Genomic DNA, 16,178 nt, shown 5'->3' on the forward strand with positions numbered 1-16,178 from the left:
TGCTGCCATTCTGAGTAGACAAGACTGACTTTGATGGACTGAGGGTCTGATTCAGGATAAGGCAGCTTCGTATGTTCATATGTCATCAACACTAATGTGTTTTTTGGGGAGGGAGGGCGGTTCAGCGGTAGAGCATCTGTTTGGTAAGCAGGAGGTCCCAGGTTCAATCCACGGCATCTCCAACTCAAAAGGGTCCAGGCAAGTAGGCGTGAAAAACCTCAGCTGGAGACCCTGGAGAGCCGCTGCCAGTCTGAGTAGACAATACTGACTTTGATGGACTGAGAGTCAGATTCAGTATAAGGCAGCTTCATATGTTCATATATGAAAAACTGGTTTCTGACCGGGGGGGAGGGGCAGGGGGGGAAAGAACAACAAAAATGTGCTATATCTCCTTCTGGAATAAGTGGAATGCTTTTAAGGAAACGTTTTATTGCAGACAACCTACAATATTGAATAATGTAACTTCTGTGGATAATGCAGACACACAGCATTTCCAAGGATATATTTATTGCTTATATGGGACTAGTTTTGTTTGCCATTAATATGCTACCAGGTGTATAAAAAGTTCAGCGTTTTCCATGTTAAAATTTAACACTGTGTCCAAACAGTCTGCTCATCTTATCTTGACTATTTCTGTCCATATGATACTTTCTTTTTGGTTACCGCAACACAGGTCTTTCCCATTTTGTTCTGCCTCTCAGATGGCAACCACTAAAATACTGGGTTAAGCAGTTTGCCATTTATTTTGTATGAGTTGTAGTGACTATATCGGCAATTCCGCTTGTAGAAAACCAAGGCATTTCTACTTCTAGACTTCACAAAAGGTGGAACAGTACAACTTTACATACCAAGATCTATTATAAGTACGGTATACTGTGCTACAAATTATATGTTAAGAATTGTTTTCTGCTTATGTAATCCTAGACCTACTGCATTGTCTATTGGATGTCTTTGTGCTCTGATTGAATTGTTTTATATACTTTATAATCTCCGTGAGAAATGAGGCTATAACCAAAGGATAGGGGAGGGGGGAATCGAAATCATAAAGATGTATTTTATGGTGCTAGAGCAGCAAAAGAAGTTCAGGATTGTTTATTTCAGCGCCTATCCAATGAACGTAAGAGAAGCCATGTTGGATAAGGCCAGTGGCCCATCCAGTCCAACACTATGTCACACAGTGGCCAAAAAAACAGGTGCCATCAGGAGGTCCACCAGTGAGGCCAGGACACTAGAAGCCCTCCCACTGTTGCCCCCCAAGCACCAAGAATACAGAGCATCACTGCCCCAGACAGAGAGTTCCACCTATACCCTGTGGCAAATAGCCACTGATGGACCTCAATGTGATGTGGGGTGGAAATTTTTCCATGTAAAATCCCCATGCAAAGTTTTCCACCCCACACATAAATGCAGCCTGTTTATCAAAAGCCGTCAGGGCTGCTGTGCTGTGAACCAATCATGGTGTGTGTGTGTGTGTGTGTGTGTGTGTGTGTTAAGAGCCAGCGATTCACGGCCTACATATGGTGACCCTATGCGAGATATGGAGCATGAACATACCCCAATGTTTGTACATGGGGGATTTGTCTTCGTTTGCTAACATTACGTTTTCCTAACATTACTTACTCATGTACAGTTGAACTGGAACATTTCCCTAGAAAACCCACATCACTGGTATTTCCCAACATTTCAATTATTTCCCCCAAAAAGCCATTTTCCCCTAATCTCGGCCAGGGGAATCTAGATAAGGTCTTTAGGAACCTGGGATATAGTTACAGAGATATCACACACTTCTCCAGTGTATTGCTGGAACTCTCTTTCTGGGGCAATGATGCTCTGTGTTCTTGGTGCTTTGGGCGGGGGGGGGGGGGGGAGCACAGCGGGAGGACTTCTAGTGTCCTGGCCCCACTGATGGACCTCCTGATGGCACCTGATTTTTTTTTGGCCACTGTGTGACACAGAGTGTTGGACTGGATTGGCCATTGGCCTGATCCAACACGGCTTCTCTTACATTCTTATATGTCTGGGTCATGATGGCTGACGGGCAGGAAGGAGTGGCATTGGTAGCCGCCACGCAGTGGCTCAGTGGCAGAGCAGCCACTTGGCATGCAGGAGGTCCCTGGTTCGATCCTCACCACCTCCAGCTAAGCAGGATGAGGCGATGTGAAAGACCTCCACCGGTGGCCCCGTCCCCATGAGAGCTGCTGCCAGCCTGAGTAGGCAATACTGATCTCTGTGTACCAAGAGTCTGAACTTAGGCAGATTGTGAGAGGGAGGGCAGGAAGGGTTACATCAGTTCTCAATTCTTGTGGCCCTTTCTTACACGCCCAGGCAAATTGGGGTCAGGCAGCAATTCTTCTCCAGCCCAGTTTTGTCAGGGATCCTGGAGGGGGGAGTTTGCCATCATCTAGGCATGGAGCAGGGGTCACTGGGGGTGTGTGGAGGGGAAGGTATTTGTGAATTTGCTGCATAGTGCAGGGAGCTGCACTACTGACCCTGGTCCAACCCTTCCAACTCTGTGATTCAATATAAAGCAGCTTGGATGTTCATATGTGCCCGAGTCACCTAAGGTTGCCAGGTCTGTGTTGGAAAATACCTGGATACTTTGGGGGTAAATCTGGGAGAGGGTGGGTTTTGGGGAGTTGATGGGCCTCAGCATGGTACAATGCCCTAGAGTCCATCCTTCCAAGCAGCCATTTTCTCCAGGGGAGCTGATTTTTGGCAGCTGGAGATCAGTTGTAAAAAAACACGAGAGATCTCCAGGCCCCACATGGAGGCTGGCAACCCTTCCGTCACCCCGCATGAAGCCACAGCAGAAGTTTCTCAGCGGACCCCTAAACCTATTCCCCTTCTTGCAAGCTGTGGGCCAGCACATTCCTAAAATAAGTGGGCAGAGAACCGCTTCTTCTTTCTCCCAAAGCATAAATGAGAAGGCATGCAAGTATTACAGGTGATGACAGACGGCTTCCTGTCTTCTCCCAGGGACTAAGCCAGGGCTCCAATCTAACCACCTGCCCTCCGAGCCTGACACCCTTTCCCAATCCACTCTGCCCCACCGGTCTACCCGTGCTCTCACAAAACACGCCGTCCTGTTCCCTCCAGCGCTGCATGTGAGGCTGGCGAGGGAATAAACGGGGAACTCCTCCCATGTCTGTGAGGCAGGAAGCAGACCGGCTTGGCTTCCTGGCATATGCGGGCAGGAGGAGCCCAGCCAGCCGGCTCTGGCCTGGACGCCGCCCCGGCCTTACTCTGAGGCAAGGGAGTCAAGCTCACCTAGGCGAGAGTTGGGAGGGAACAAAGGGGCCGCTTGTCCGAGAGGCGCATTCTAGAGGACGAAACCGCCTCCCCCGTGGGTTTTGCGCTCTCTCTCCCCCCCCCCCCATACATGCATCTTCAGATTGTTCTGGAGAGCGGGCGAAGAAATGCAGACGCCTCCTGAAAGTCGACAGGCCTCGGCCTGGCAAGGGCCGGGCAGCCAGCTAAAGTCTGCCCCCCACCCTCCGCGTGGAGCAAAGGCCAAGGGAATTCGTGCCAAGACACCAGGCAGTAAACAGCAATTCAAGACACTGGGGGGGGGGGAGAGATCTTTAGGGAATAGAACCCTTCGGGCCAGACCAGAGGCGGTGCCCCCCTGGAGCTCAAAGCAAAACAGAAACGGGGAGGGGGCGCAAACCAGACGACAAGGAGAAGAGGTGATGGGGGAGCGGCCCCTCCTCGGCCCCAGTACCCAAACAGGCCTTGAGCCCTGCTGTAACCTGACCCCGGGGCCCCACTCTGCCGTCAGCGTTTCAGGCTAGGGAGACTTGGGGAGGGAGGGCGAGAGAAGGAAGAGCGTGTAATGCAAAAAGTGGATTAGGGTGGGTTTTTTTTGCAGAATGCAGATTTAAGGCAGGAGGCCACAGGGTAGGCCCTCAGCAGAACGCGGAAACGCCACCAAAAGGGGCTTCCCTCTTGCCTAGTTAGCCCCGTTTTTCCTAGACCGGTCCGCTGTCACCACTACCCAGTGCTGAGCACGCTGGTGCCTTCTGAGGGGGCGCAAACTGTAATCCCACAACAACGTTTCTCTCTCCCCCCCCACAACCATCCCCCGCAGACCATGGCGTGGGGCACCATCACAGAGACTCTCAAAGCAGCCGGGGGGAAACACGAAGAGCATTCAAGGCTTCGGTACTGTGAGGTCAAGGCTCCTGAGAGTCCCCCTCCCCCAAAACCACTCTGGGAATGAAAACTGAGAACTGCAGCCACAAGCCTGCAAAATAATTCTTCTTTGCATAGGGAAGAAGGGGGTCAAACTCAGAAAACCGGAGCCGAGAGGCCCAGGTGAAGTGGAAGGTTAGCAGGGGCGGGGGTACAAGAATACCTGAACTACCCTGGCTGTTTTCCCATGTGGGTCGGCCTCTGTAAATGGTATTTCCTGAATTATGCTTCCGCTTCCCAACAGAGGCTTGGGGGAGCGGGGGCGGGTTTCCTTGCCCCCAAAAAGACTGTCTGCCAACTGCTAGGCAAACGCTCCGTCCTCCCCAGGCCGAGAGTCTTCTACCCCCCACGGGTCCAATCCCAGCCACCGTCTCCCTTCTCCATAACGCAGCACTCAGGAGGGAGAAGGGGGGGATTGGAAATCTACCTCTCCAAACCCCCAAACCACAATTAGGACAAGTCCGGTTCTTTAAGACAAGAGCACCCCCTATCCACATACCACCCAAGACACGGCCCGCTCTCCCCGGCGCTCGTGCAGAAACCAAAAGGACTCACCCCTAAGTCGGAAAAGGCCAGGCCCGGTTTGCAAAGCAGCCCAGGCTCTTCATCCGATGGACTTTGAGAAAAATGATTTTTTTTGGGGGGGGGGGAGGGGGGACAGAATGGTCAGCCTGCAAACTTGCTGGTGCGCGGCAGGGAGGGTCGGGCTTGCCAAACATGGGCAAGGCAGGGGACGGTCCCCCACCCCCACCCAGTGAAGGCCAGGAACATGAGTGCCGGGAGCTGCCGGTGGTATCAGATCGCAGAGACTGCTGCACTGCAGAGACACCGAGACAGAGAGAGAGGAGAGACAGAGAGAGAGAGGAGAATCAGGGAGCACCCCAAACCCCACCCACATTCACTGCCCGAACCGGTCGGAGAAAATCCCACGCCTACGCAGCTGAGTCACTCGCCCGGGCAGGAGGGAGGCAGGCAGGCAGGCATGCTCCCGGCCCAGCCCAGCAAAGCCGCTCCCCTCTTAGCAGGGCCCAAGAACCAGACACTCCACCTGTGCTACATGGGGTGGCGGGAGCCCGCACTCGACACTGACGCTCACGAGAGGCAGCTTCCTCTTCCCGACCTGCCTCGCCCTGTCCCAAGAGCCAGAAGAGGCTAACTGAGGAGAGGGGCTCCTGCTTCCCCCCCCAATAACTACACTGCCTGCAAACAAGAGCAGATGTAACTGGGAAGAGAGGGTTCGAGAAGGACGAAAAATCAGCAAAAGTGTTTCGCAGCTGCAGCAATGCAAAAAACAAAGTCCAAAGGCACTGGGGGGGGGGGGGGAGGAGATGGAAGGTTCAAAGGTGGATAACAAAAACGATTCAGGATCCTGGGGAATCAGGGAATCTTGGGATCAAGCCCTTCCTCGACTGCAGATGGGACCACACGGCACCAGCTAACTCACTCAACAGCCTCAGTTCCTGGTCTGGAAAGTTGGAAATAGCAGTGGATCCAGGCAAAAAACACCCACGACTTATCACGCTCCCTGCAAATGTTACACCAGTAATACGCAGCTGCTGCGATTTCTCAACTTTCTCTCCAATATATTGCTCAACGGCCCTGAAGGACCAAAGCATTTGTGGGACAGGCCTAGAGCTGCCAACACCTGGGCGGGGCCTGGAGACCTCTTGCTTTTAGACTTGATCTCTAAGAACATAACAGAAGCCATGTTGGATCGGGCCAATGGCCCATCCAGTCCAACACTCTGTCACACAGTGGCCAAAAAGATCCAGGTGCCATCAGGAGGTACAACAGTGGAGTCAGAACTCCAGAAGTCCTCCCACTGTTGCCCCCCAAGCACCAAGAATACAGACCATCACTGCCCCAGACAGAGTGTTCCATCTATAAGTGTGTAAGAGCAGCCATGTTGGATCAGGCCAGTGGTCCATCCAGTCCAACACTCTGTGTCAAGCAGTGGCCAAAACTCAGGTACCAACAGGAGGTCCGCCAGTGGGGCCAGAACTACAGAAGCCCTCCCACTATTGCCCCGCCCAAGCACCAAGAAGACTGAGCATCACTGCCCCAGAGAATTCCATCTATACCTTGTGGCTAATAGCCAAGGGTGGATCTCTGCTCCATATAAGAATGCAAGAGAAGACATGTTGGATCAGGCGAATGGCTCATCCAGTCCAACACTCTGTAGCCAAAAAATCCAAGTTCCATCAGGAGGTCCATCAGTGGGGCCAGGACACTAGAAGCCCTCCCACTGTTGCTCCCCACAAGCACCAAGAATACAAAGCATCACTGCCCCCATACAATTCCAACAATACTTTGTGGCTAACAGCCACTGATGGACCTCTGCTCCATATAAGAACATAAGAGAAGCCATGTTGGATCGGGCCAACGGCCTATCCGGTCCAACACTCTGTGTCACACAGTGGTCAAAAACCCCAGGTGTCATCAGGAGGTCCATCAGTGGAGCCAAGACACTAGAAGCCCTCCCACTGTTGCCCCCCAACCACCAAGAATACAGAGCATCACTTGCCCCAGACAGAGAATTCCATCTATCTCCAGATGACAGAGGTCAATTCCCCTGGAGAAAATGGCTAATCTGGAGGGAGGACTTTGTGGTACGGAACCCTGCTGAGGTCCCTCCCTCCCCAACCCTGCCACCCACCGGTTCCCTCCCAAATCTCCCAAGGAATTTCTCAACCCAGAGCTGCTGACCCCTTCCCTAGTGTTCTCTGGCCAGGCTCCCATAAGAGGATACTTAAACAATAACTGTGTGTGCTGTCAAATTACAACTGGCTCATGGCAACCCCAGGCCCATGGGGCTTCAATGCAGGAGATGAGGATATTTAGTGGCAAAGAAAACGGTGGAGATTCGCACCCAAGTTAAACCTGCACAGTACACGGACTATTATGGTGACAGCATGAAGGAGTGGAAATAATTTAGCATTATCCTATAGTTAATTTTGCCCTGACCTGGATGGCCCAGGCTAGCCCGATCTCATCAGGCCTCGGAAATTAAGCAAGGTTGGTCTTGGTAGTATTTGAATAGGAGACCCTGCTCCCAAAGAAGCCTGAGGTTGCTACACAGAGATAGCCAATGGCAAATGACATCTAGATGTCTCTTGCCTTGAAAACCCTATGGCAGGAGTGTCAAACATGTGGCCCAGGGACTGAATTAGGCCCCCGAGCAACTGGCTGTCATCTGCTTCCTTCTCCCTCTCTCTTGCTTCCTTCTGCATCACAGCTTGCTTTGCCGGGCTTGCTCAATCGCACCGAAGCTCCAGAGCAAAGCCTCTTATCTTCTCCACTGGCTGAGGCTCCTCCCTTGGGGAGGAAGAGGGGAAAGCAGAGCTTGCTTTGCCGGGCTCTCTCAATTGCACAGCGGAGCTATTGAGCCAAGCCTCTCTTCCTTCTATTGGCTGAGGCTCCTCCCCCTCCTGGTCCCTTGGGGAAGGAAGGAAAGAGGCAGAGCTTCCTTTGCCCCGTTCCCTGGATCCCACGGGAGAGATACAAAAAAAGCGCCATTAAGATCAACCGCTGTTGATGTATTAATCATGTTTTAAGTTTTTTAAACGTTTATCTCTTTGCTACCTAACATTACATTTTATTACACACATGGCCCAGGTTGACAAGGCCTCATTTAGGTCAGATCCAGCCCTCATAACGAAAGTGTTCAACACCCCTGCCCTATGGGGTCATCAGAAGTCAGCCGCAGTCCGATGGCCCTTTCTACCACGGACCGTCACCACCCTTCAAATCCCACAAAGGGAAGAACACGTCAGTTTCATCAGGGCAGCTTTTCCAAAGAGGGAACCGACCACCATGCAGCCACAATCTGCGCTCCTGAGAATTCCTGGGCTGGGCCCAAAAGAGGACGGACATTGGGAGTGGGGACTCTCAAAAATGGCGGAGACTCGGCAAGCAGGGTGCCACGGCTCTGGGCAACGGCTGAAGGAAGAGGGGCAAGAGGGTAGGTCCCACATCCTAGTCGAGGGGTGGCCAAACTGTCTTTCACACATACTGTGCGGCTCTTGGAGCCCTCATAGCCCCATTGGCTGGCTTGGAAAAGGCTTCTTAAATCACTTCTCCAAGCCAAGCCAGCCGGCTTAACTTAAAGATAAATGCATTTAAAGTTAAAGTTGCTTTCTTTCCACCTCTCCCTCCCTCCTCTCTCCCTATTTGCCTTCCTGCCTTCTCTCAAACATCTAACGTTTATTCTATGTGGCTCTTACATTAAACGAGTTTGGCCACCCCTGTCCTAGTCTAACGTTCTCACTGCAACACCACAGCGGGCTCTTCCTTCTCCTCCCAGAAATACACCAGCCCTCAAACTGACTCAGACAATTCCAAAGCGAGGATCGTAATTCCACTGGAAACATGGAAAGGGAAGAACGGGGCAGACCGTCCGGGGTTGGTTTGGATTTTTGACAGCCCAAACGGGAGACTGAAAGGCATAAAACGGGGTCCCCGACAAGGTGCCCACGGGCTCCACGGTGCCTGCTGACCCCATTCTTGGTGCCTGCCAAGTTTTTTTAGAAAGTGGGTGGAGCCAAGGAGGGCTCCTGTACAGCAGAGCGTCCAATTTGCCACCAAAGATCTGATTTATCTATACAGATTAAAATAGCGTTGGTTTGGTGGCAGCTGGCACCAGTGTTTCCTTCATTCTTTCCCAGCGTCTCTCTCTAATCATCCCTCTGGCTCCTCTGCGGTTTACAAGATTATGCACGGGATAAAGAAGGTAAAGAAAGAAGCATTTTTCTCCCTTTCTCACAATACGAGAACTCGTGGCCATTCAATGAAATTGCTGAGCAGTCGGGTTAGAACAGATAAAAGGAAGTCCTTCTTCACCCCAAAGGTGATTAATACATGGAATTCACTGCCACAAGAGGTGGTAGCAGCTACATGTAAAGACAACTTCAAGAGGAGGACTGGATCAGCATCTGGAGCAGAGGTCCATCAGTGGCTATCAGTTGGAACTCTCTGTCTGGGGCAGTGATGCTCTGTATTCTTGTGCTGGGGGGCGGGGTACATTGGCAGGTCTTCTAGCCCCACTGGTGGACCTCTTGATGGCACTTGGGGGGGGGGGTTGGCCACTGTGTGACACAGTGTTGGACTGGATGGGCCATTGGCCTGATCCAACATGGCTTCTCTTATGTGGTCCTGCGGCAGCCATTTTGTCGTGGTGCCCACACCCCACCCTGTGCCATAATTCCAAAGGTGCCCTCGGGCTCAAAAAGGCTGAGGACTTCTGAGGTAGAGGCAACCAGACCCCTGAGATAAGACGCAAGCAGTTCACAGGACACGGAATACGTAGTTAGCTAAGAGACCCAAAGGCACCAATTCAGCACACTGGAGAAATGTGCTTCTTGAGAAGGCCATGCCGTTGCTGGCTGGAACCAACCCAGACGTAGGTGGGGATCCACAAGGGCACTGCAGACACAGGAACGCCCCAAAGGGAAGCTATGCAAGTAGCTTTTCCTGGAGCGGAGCCCAATGTGCCGTCTCCTCGAAGAAGGAGAATTGCAGACCTATACCCCACCCTTCTCCCAGAATCAGAGACTGAGAGCGGCTTACAATCTCCTATGTCTTCTCCCCCCACAACAGACACCCTGTGAGGCAGGTGGGGCTGAGAGGGCTCTCACAGCAGCTGCCCTTTCAAGGACAACCTCTGCCAGAGCTATGGCTGACCCAAGGCCATTCCAGCAGCTGCAAGTGGAGTGGGGAATCAAACCCGGTTCTCCCAGATAAGAGTCCGCACACTCAACCACTACACCAAACCAAACTGGCTCTCTGCCGTCTAGAGAGTCCGACGTCTAGCGAGGAAGGAGGTGCTGGACCCCAAACAGCTGCTTCTCTGACAGCTAGCCAAGCTGGCTGCTGTCCTATTCGCACACCTTGCACGCACGAGATTTCAGCCATTCGAAGACTGCCAGTGTGCTATCGATTAGCTGGGCCAGCCTTATTAAACAAACACCTGGAAGGTTAAGGACTGCGAAAGCGGGTGGGCGGAGAGATTTAAAGCTGCAGCCACAAGGAGCTGACGAAGCCGTTTGCTGCTGCTGCTGCCTCGATTCGTGCGCACCGCCCGGGGAATTATGGAAACCGACAAGGGACCTTTACAGGAGGCACGCTGAAGAGAAGACACACCTCTCTGCCTGCCCTGTGAATAGTCAATAAACGCTTTCCAGCCCAAATGCTCTCTGCCTATAAACATATGAAGCTGCCTTCTACTGAATCAGACTCTGGGTCCATCAAAGTCAGTCTTGTCTGCTCAGACTGGCAGTGGGTCTTCAGGGTCTCAACTAAGGTTTTTCACACCTATTTGCCAGGACCCTTTTAGTTGGAGATGCCGGGGACTGAACCTGGGACGTTCTGCTTACCAAGCAGATGCTCTACCACTGAGCCACCGTCCCTCCCTAGGATATTACTGGCTTTGGTGGAGGGAGCTAGTAGAAGCTAGGTGCATCCCTTCCATCCAAAACGCTCAGCCCTGGGCAGGGCAGGTTCCTAAAAAGTGTAATATCTGTGGGGAAGAATTCAACATTCCTCTCTCACTCGTGAGCCTAGGCCAACAGGTTTTGGGGCTGACTCATCGGGAGTGCCGATCGCTCAGCCAATCTTGTCCCTTGACCACTCGTTGACGGTTACACCTCAATGGGGGGGGGGGGGACCTGATTAAGACCACATTATCCGGCCCAGATACCAAAGGTCTTCACTGGCCTGCAACGCCCCATCCAGTTTAGACTGGCATCCCCTCCTTTCATCTTCATGCACCAAACCCACCCCTTTCTAGAGTATGTCCCAATTTCTACCCAGCCCGGGAACACTGCTATCCTACCTTACAGGGTTTGCCGCAAGGATTACCAAAACGATATGAAACACTCCGTTCCTGGGAGTCAGTGAGATGAGATGCAACAGTTAAAGAGTGTTAGATTAGTATCTGAGATACCCCAGTTCGAATCCCCACTTCCGGCAGTCACATACACTCAGCCTAACCCACCTCACAGGGCATTTGTGGGGATAAAATGGAGAAGAGGAGAATGATATAAGCCAGGGGTGTCGAACATGCAGCCTGGGGGCCAAATCAGGCCCCCGGAGAGCTCCTATCAGGCCCTCGAGCAATTGGCTGTCGTCTGCTTCCTTCTCCCTCTCTCTTGCTTCCTTCTGCATCACAGCTTGCTTTGCCAGGCTTGCTCAATCACACAGGAGCTACAGAGCAAAGCCTCTATTTTCTCCATTGGCTGAGGCTCCTCCCTTGGAGAGGAAGAGGGGGAGAATAGCTTGCTTTGCCAGGCTCTCTCAATCACGCAAGCAGAGCTACTGAGCCATGCCTCTCTTCCGCCTACCGGCTGAGGCTCCTCTCCCTCCTAATCCCCTGGGGAAGGAAGGAAGGAAAGAGCCAGAGCTCCCTTTGCCCAGTTCCCTGAATCCCATAGGAGAAATACAATGAAAGCAGCTTTAAGACCAATGAGCTTGAAATATTTTAAGCATGTTTTAAGTTTTTTAAAAAGCCTTCAATTGCATTTGCCTGTGTCTTTTATAAAGTCGATATCTCAGCTACCTAATCTTAAATAGGTACGCTCATGGCCTGGCCTGATCTGGCCCGCTTAACGGATGAGTTCGACACCGCCGATATAAGCCCCTTTGGGCTCTCCTCTGGAGAGAAAGGCACAAATGAAATAAATGCTACTATGAGACACCAGCTCCCCAATTTCAGGGCTGTAGCCAGCAGGGAGGCCGAGGTGTGGTGCCCTCTATAGAATCTGCAACACCTCCCCCCACCCAATCTCCCCCAATTTGCCCTTGGGTGGGGGTGCTGCAAATTCTTTAGGGGGCACTACCCCTTGCCCCCCCCCACACACACACACATTGGCTACAGCCCTGCCCAATTCCATCATGTTTTTATTCTGCCCTTTTCTCAAGGAGCCTGAAGGCTGGGCACACAGCTCCCCGCTGCCCTCCACTGCATCTGTGAGGTAGGTCAGGTCGAGAGACAGGGCGACCGGCCCAAGGTCACCTGGCAAGTTTCACAGCAGGACCTCCGACGCTCCTTCCGACTCCCAAACCACGACGCCACCCCGGCCCCTATCGCCCTCCGCGGGCTCCTTTGCAGTGCCAAGCCAAGATCGAGCCGCAACCGTCAAGGGAAGTAGCAAACAGACCCGACGCCCGCGCTTAGAGAGGAAAGGCGCTTCCCCACCGCAAGGGTGCTGGCCAGCGTTTCTTTACGACGCAAACGGCCCTGGGCAGGGAACGCGGTGGCGGCTTCTTCACAGGCAAGCAACGCCTACAGCCTCCCTGGCTGGAGGGTGTCCAGGCGCTGCCATCCTTGCCTAACTTCTTTCTGCAAAGGAGCTCACATCTCAGAGACAGGTGGAGGACTTTCCTCCCGGCCATCACGATGCACACAGCTGAGACGCAAGATCTGGATTGCGACCGACAGGTGTGCTACATTCCTTTCTGGCCAGCCCAGAGGTTCCCAAATATCTCTGCTAGTCTTATCTACCACGCATGCTCGTTGTGTGTGTTCGTGCAAACAACAGAGGCCGAGAGAAATGCTTCCGCCGGGTCTTGTTCTGACAACCGGTGTGGCGTAGTGGTTAAAGTGTCAGACTAGGGTCTAGAACATGGGTGTCAAATATGCAGTTCCGGAGCCTAATCAGGTCCCCAGAGAGCTCCTATCAAGCCCCAAAGCAACTGGCTGTCATCTGCTTCCTTCTCCCTCTCTCTTGCTTCCTTCTGCACAACAACTTGCTTTTCCAGGCTTGCTCAATCGCACAGGAGCTACAGAGCAAAGCCTCTATTTTCTCCCTTGGGGCTGAGGCTCCTCCCTTGGGGAGGAAGGGGGGGGTGACAGAGCTTGCTTTTCCAGGCTCTCTCAGCAGAGCTACTGAGCCCAGCCTCTCTTCCTTCTAGTGGCTGAGGCTCCTGGTCCCCTGAGGAGGTTGGGAAAGAGCCAGCGCTTCCTTTGTCCAGTTCCCTGCATCCCATGGGAGAAATACAAAGAAAGCACCTTTAAGAGCAACAACTGCTAGTGTTTTAAGCATGTTTTATTTTAAGGGCTTTAAAAAAAATTTTTAAATTGTGTTTGACTGCGTCTTTTATAAAGTTTATATCTCTGTTACCTAATCTTAAATAGGTACATACATGGACCAACATGGCCCGGCCCCACAAGGTCTCATTTATGGCAGATCTGACCCTCATAACAAATGAGTTCGACACCCCTGATCTAGAAAATCCAGGTTCGAATTCCCACTGGAAGCTTTCTAGGTGACCTCGGGCCAGTCATCTACTCTCAGCCTAACCCACCTCACAGGGTTGTTGTGAAGATAAAACCGAGGTGTGACCAACGAAGACCACAGCAATCAGCCTCTGCTCCCTGAGAATACGAGAAGCTGCCTTATACTGGATCAGACCCTCCGTCCATCAAAGTCAGTATAGTTTATTCAGATGGGCACTGGGTCTCCAAGGTTTCAGGCAGACGTCTTCCACATCACCTGCTGCCTCATCCTTTTTTAAAAAAAAATCTGGAGATGCCAGGGATTGAACCTGGGACCTTCTGCATTCCAAACTGATACTCTTATTTCTGAGCCATGGTCTGTCCTCTTGCAAAACGCACGTTTATCAGACTTACACATTACATTTTCAGGGGCGATCACCTCACCCTAAGACCAGCACCAAGACTTCACAGTGCTTATTTAGTCCAGTAAAGGTTAAAAAAAAGGTAAAGGTAGCTCCCCTGTGCAAACACCAGTCATTTCTGACTCTGGGGTGATGTCGAATCACAAAGTTTTCATGGCAGACTATTTTTACGGGGTGGTTTGCCATTGCCTTCCCCAGTCATCTACACCAGGGGTGGCCAATGGTAGCTCTCCAGATGTTTTTTGCCTACAACTCCCATCAGCCCCAGTCATTGGCCATGCTGGTTGACATGATGGGAGTTGTAGGCAAAAACATCTGGAGAGCTACCATTGGCCACCCCTGATCTACACTTTGCCCCCAGCAAGCTGGGTGCCCATTTTACCGACCTTGGAAGGCTGAGTCAACCTTGAGCCGGCTACCTAAACCCAGCTTCCGCTGGGATCGAACTCAGGTCATGAGCAGAGGGCTCGGACTGCAGTACTGCAAGCTTTACCACTTTGCGCCACGGGGCTTACACATTACATTTTCAGTGACAATAAGCTCACCAGAAGACCAGTGCCAAAACTTCACGGTGCTTATTTAGTCCAACTGCATTTTAAACCACCTTTCTCCAAGGTAGCAGCCCCAGTAGCTCAGTTTGGCCTGAGCTCACCAGGGCTTGGGAGCTAAGTGGAGTCAGCCATGGTCAGTATGCAGATGTGAGATCGCCAAGGAAGACTCAGGTAGCTTTTTCAAGGAAGGCAATGGCAAAACACCTCTGCTTTCTCATGCCTTGGAACTAATGGCACATTCTCCTCTTCCTCCAAGGAGAGCAGGGAAACATATGCAATCCCCCACCCCCTATTTTACCTTTGTAACAACCCTGTGAAGCGGGCTGGACTGAGAGACAGTGACTGATGAAAAGCCGCTCAGTCAGGATTCGAATCTGGGACTCCCCCGAGCTCAATATTAACCAGGACGCCGTGTGGGCTGCCCTTGGGCACATGTGTGGCGCTGCAAAAAAGCCATCCGGTTGCAATCTGGCCTTGTCCACGGCCCCACCCACGGATTGTACAGTTTCTCTGCTACATCTCAGGAGGACACACCAAGATGCCTAGAAACCTTTGCTGAGAGGTGACAGAGATCAGGCCCTGCCCCCTGGGTCTATCAGGCTCACAGGGAAGGGGCTGTGGTTCAGCATCTGCTTGGAATGAGAAGGTCCCAGGTTCAACCCCCGGCATCTCCAACTAAAAGGTCCAGGTGGCCAAACTTGGTTAACCTAAGAGCCACACAGAATAGACATCAGATGTTTGAGAGCCACAAGACATTAATGTCAGATGTCTGAGAGCCGCAAGAAAGGAAAGCAAATAGATGGGGAGAGGGGGAGGCGGAAAGAAAGCAACTTTAACTTTAAATGCATTTCCCAAGCTGCCAACTGGCTTGGCTTGGAGAACTGATTTCAAGAGACAAATGCCTTCTCCAATCTGGCTGATGGGGGGCGGGGGAGGGCTTCCAGAGCCACACAATACATGTGAAAGAGCCACGTGGCTCCCGACCCACCGTTTGGCCACCCCTGGTCCAGGTCGTAGGTGATGTGAAAAGACCTCCGTCTGAGACCTTGAAGAGCTGCTGTCAGTCTGAGTAGATGACAGTGACTTCGATGGACCAAGGATCTGAAACAGTAGCAGGCTGCCTCGTGTTCAGCTCCGTCTTCCACAGCAGGGCAGATGGAGGAAAGGCGCTTTCTCACAAGCAAAAGAATCGGTGTAAGAATCCAAGGAAAAGGAACGAGACGCCTCTGATTTGTAAGGGGGCGAGGGAGACAGGAAGAAGCAGGTTTCGTTAGGCTCTGCTGTTGAGCTGCCAGTAATAACATGAAGTCACACGCGCATATAAAGCAATCCGTATCATAAAAACTGGGGTGGGGGACATTCTGCGCATGGTCAGGAAGCACAGTTCCAGAACAGAACTGCCCTGCATCCATCAACCAGGAAACAGAAGAGGGCAGGCTTCCAGGAGAAGGGTTTTCCTAAAGTAAACAGGAACACATGGGTTTGGTCTGGAGGAGGGGGGAGAACGGGAAGTACCTCCATGAATCACGGAACAGGCTTTGCAAATTAACCTTCACCCCTAGAATGGTAGACTGAAAATCCAAGCAAGCAATTTGCAGATGGAGGGGGGGGGGGTCTTTCAGTCTTTGGGAGGGGGGGAGGTGACCATCCCCAGCATGTTCTTACCCAATATTCTTCTTCCCTCTAATTTTTTCCCAGGAACCCAAACTTCCCTTTCTTCCCAAAACCACCCCCCACATACATCCAATATTTCTGCCAACAAGGGTGGGAGTTTTGCAAAGTAGCCATGTGCTTCATGCCTGG

At 52.1% G+C, this 16,178-nt stretch overlaps 1 protein-coding gene across 8 annotated transcripts in view; it reads right to left on the minus strand.

Annotated features, from left to right (window-relative positions):
- EIF4G1 (eukaryotic translation initiation factor 4 gamma 1) overlaps positions 1-16,178 on the minus strand; it is a 158,111-nt gene that overhangs the window by 118,342 nt on the left and 23,591 nt on the right. The window contains exon 1 of one of the 8 annotated variants that reach the window (XM_060242598.1): positions 4,747-4,768. The exons of the other annotated variants lie outside the window; for them this stretch is intronic. The gene's annotated coding sequence lies outside the window, so the exon portion shown is untranslated. Of the gene's footprint in view, positions 1-4,746; positions 4,769-16,178 lie in introns of those variants that run through there. 8 annotated transcript variants of the gene reach the window in all.

Source organism: Heteronotia binoei, chromosome 6 (assembly GCF_032191835.1).
Source record: "Heteronotia binoei isolate CCM8104 ecotype False Entrance Well chromosome 6, APGP_CSIRO_Hbin_v1, whole genome shotgun sequence".
NCBI classification, from domain to species: domain Eukaryota; kingdom Metazoa; phylum Chordata; class Lepidosauria; order Squamata; family Gekkonidae; genus Heteronotia; species Heteronotia binoei.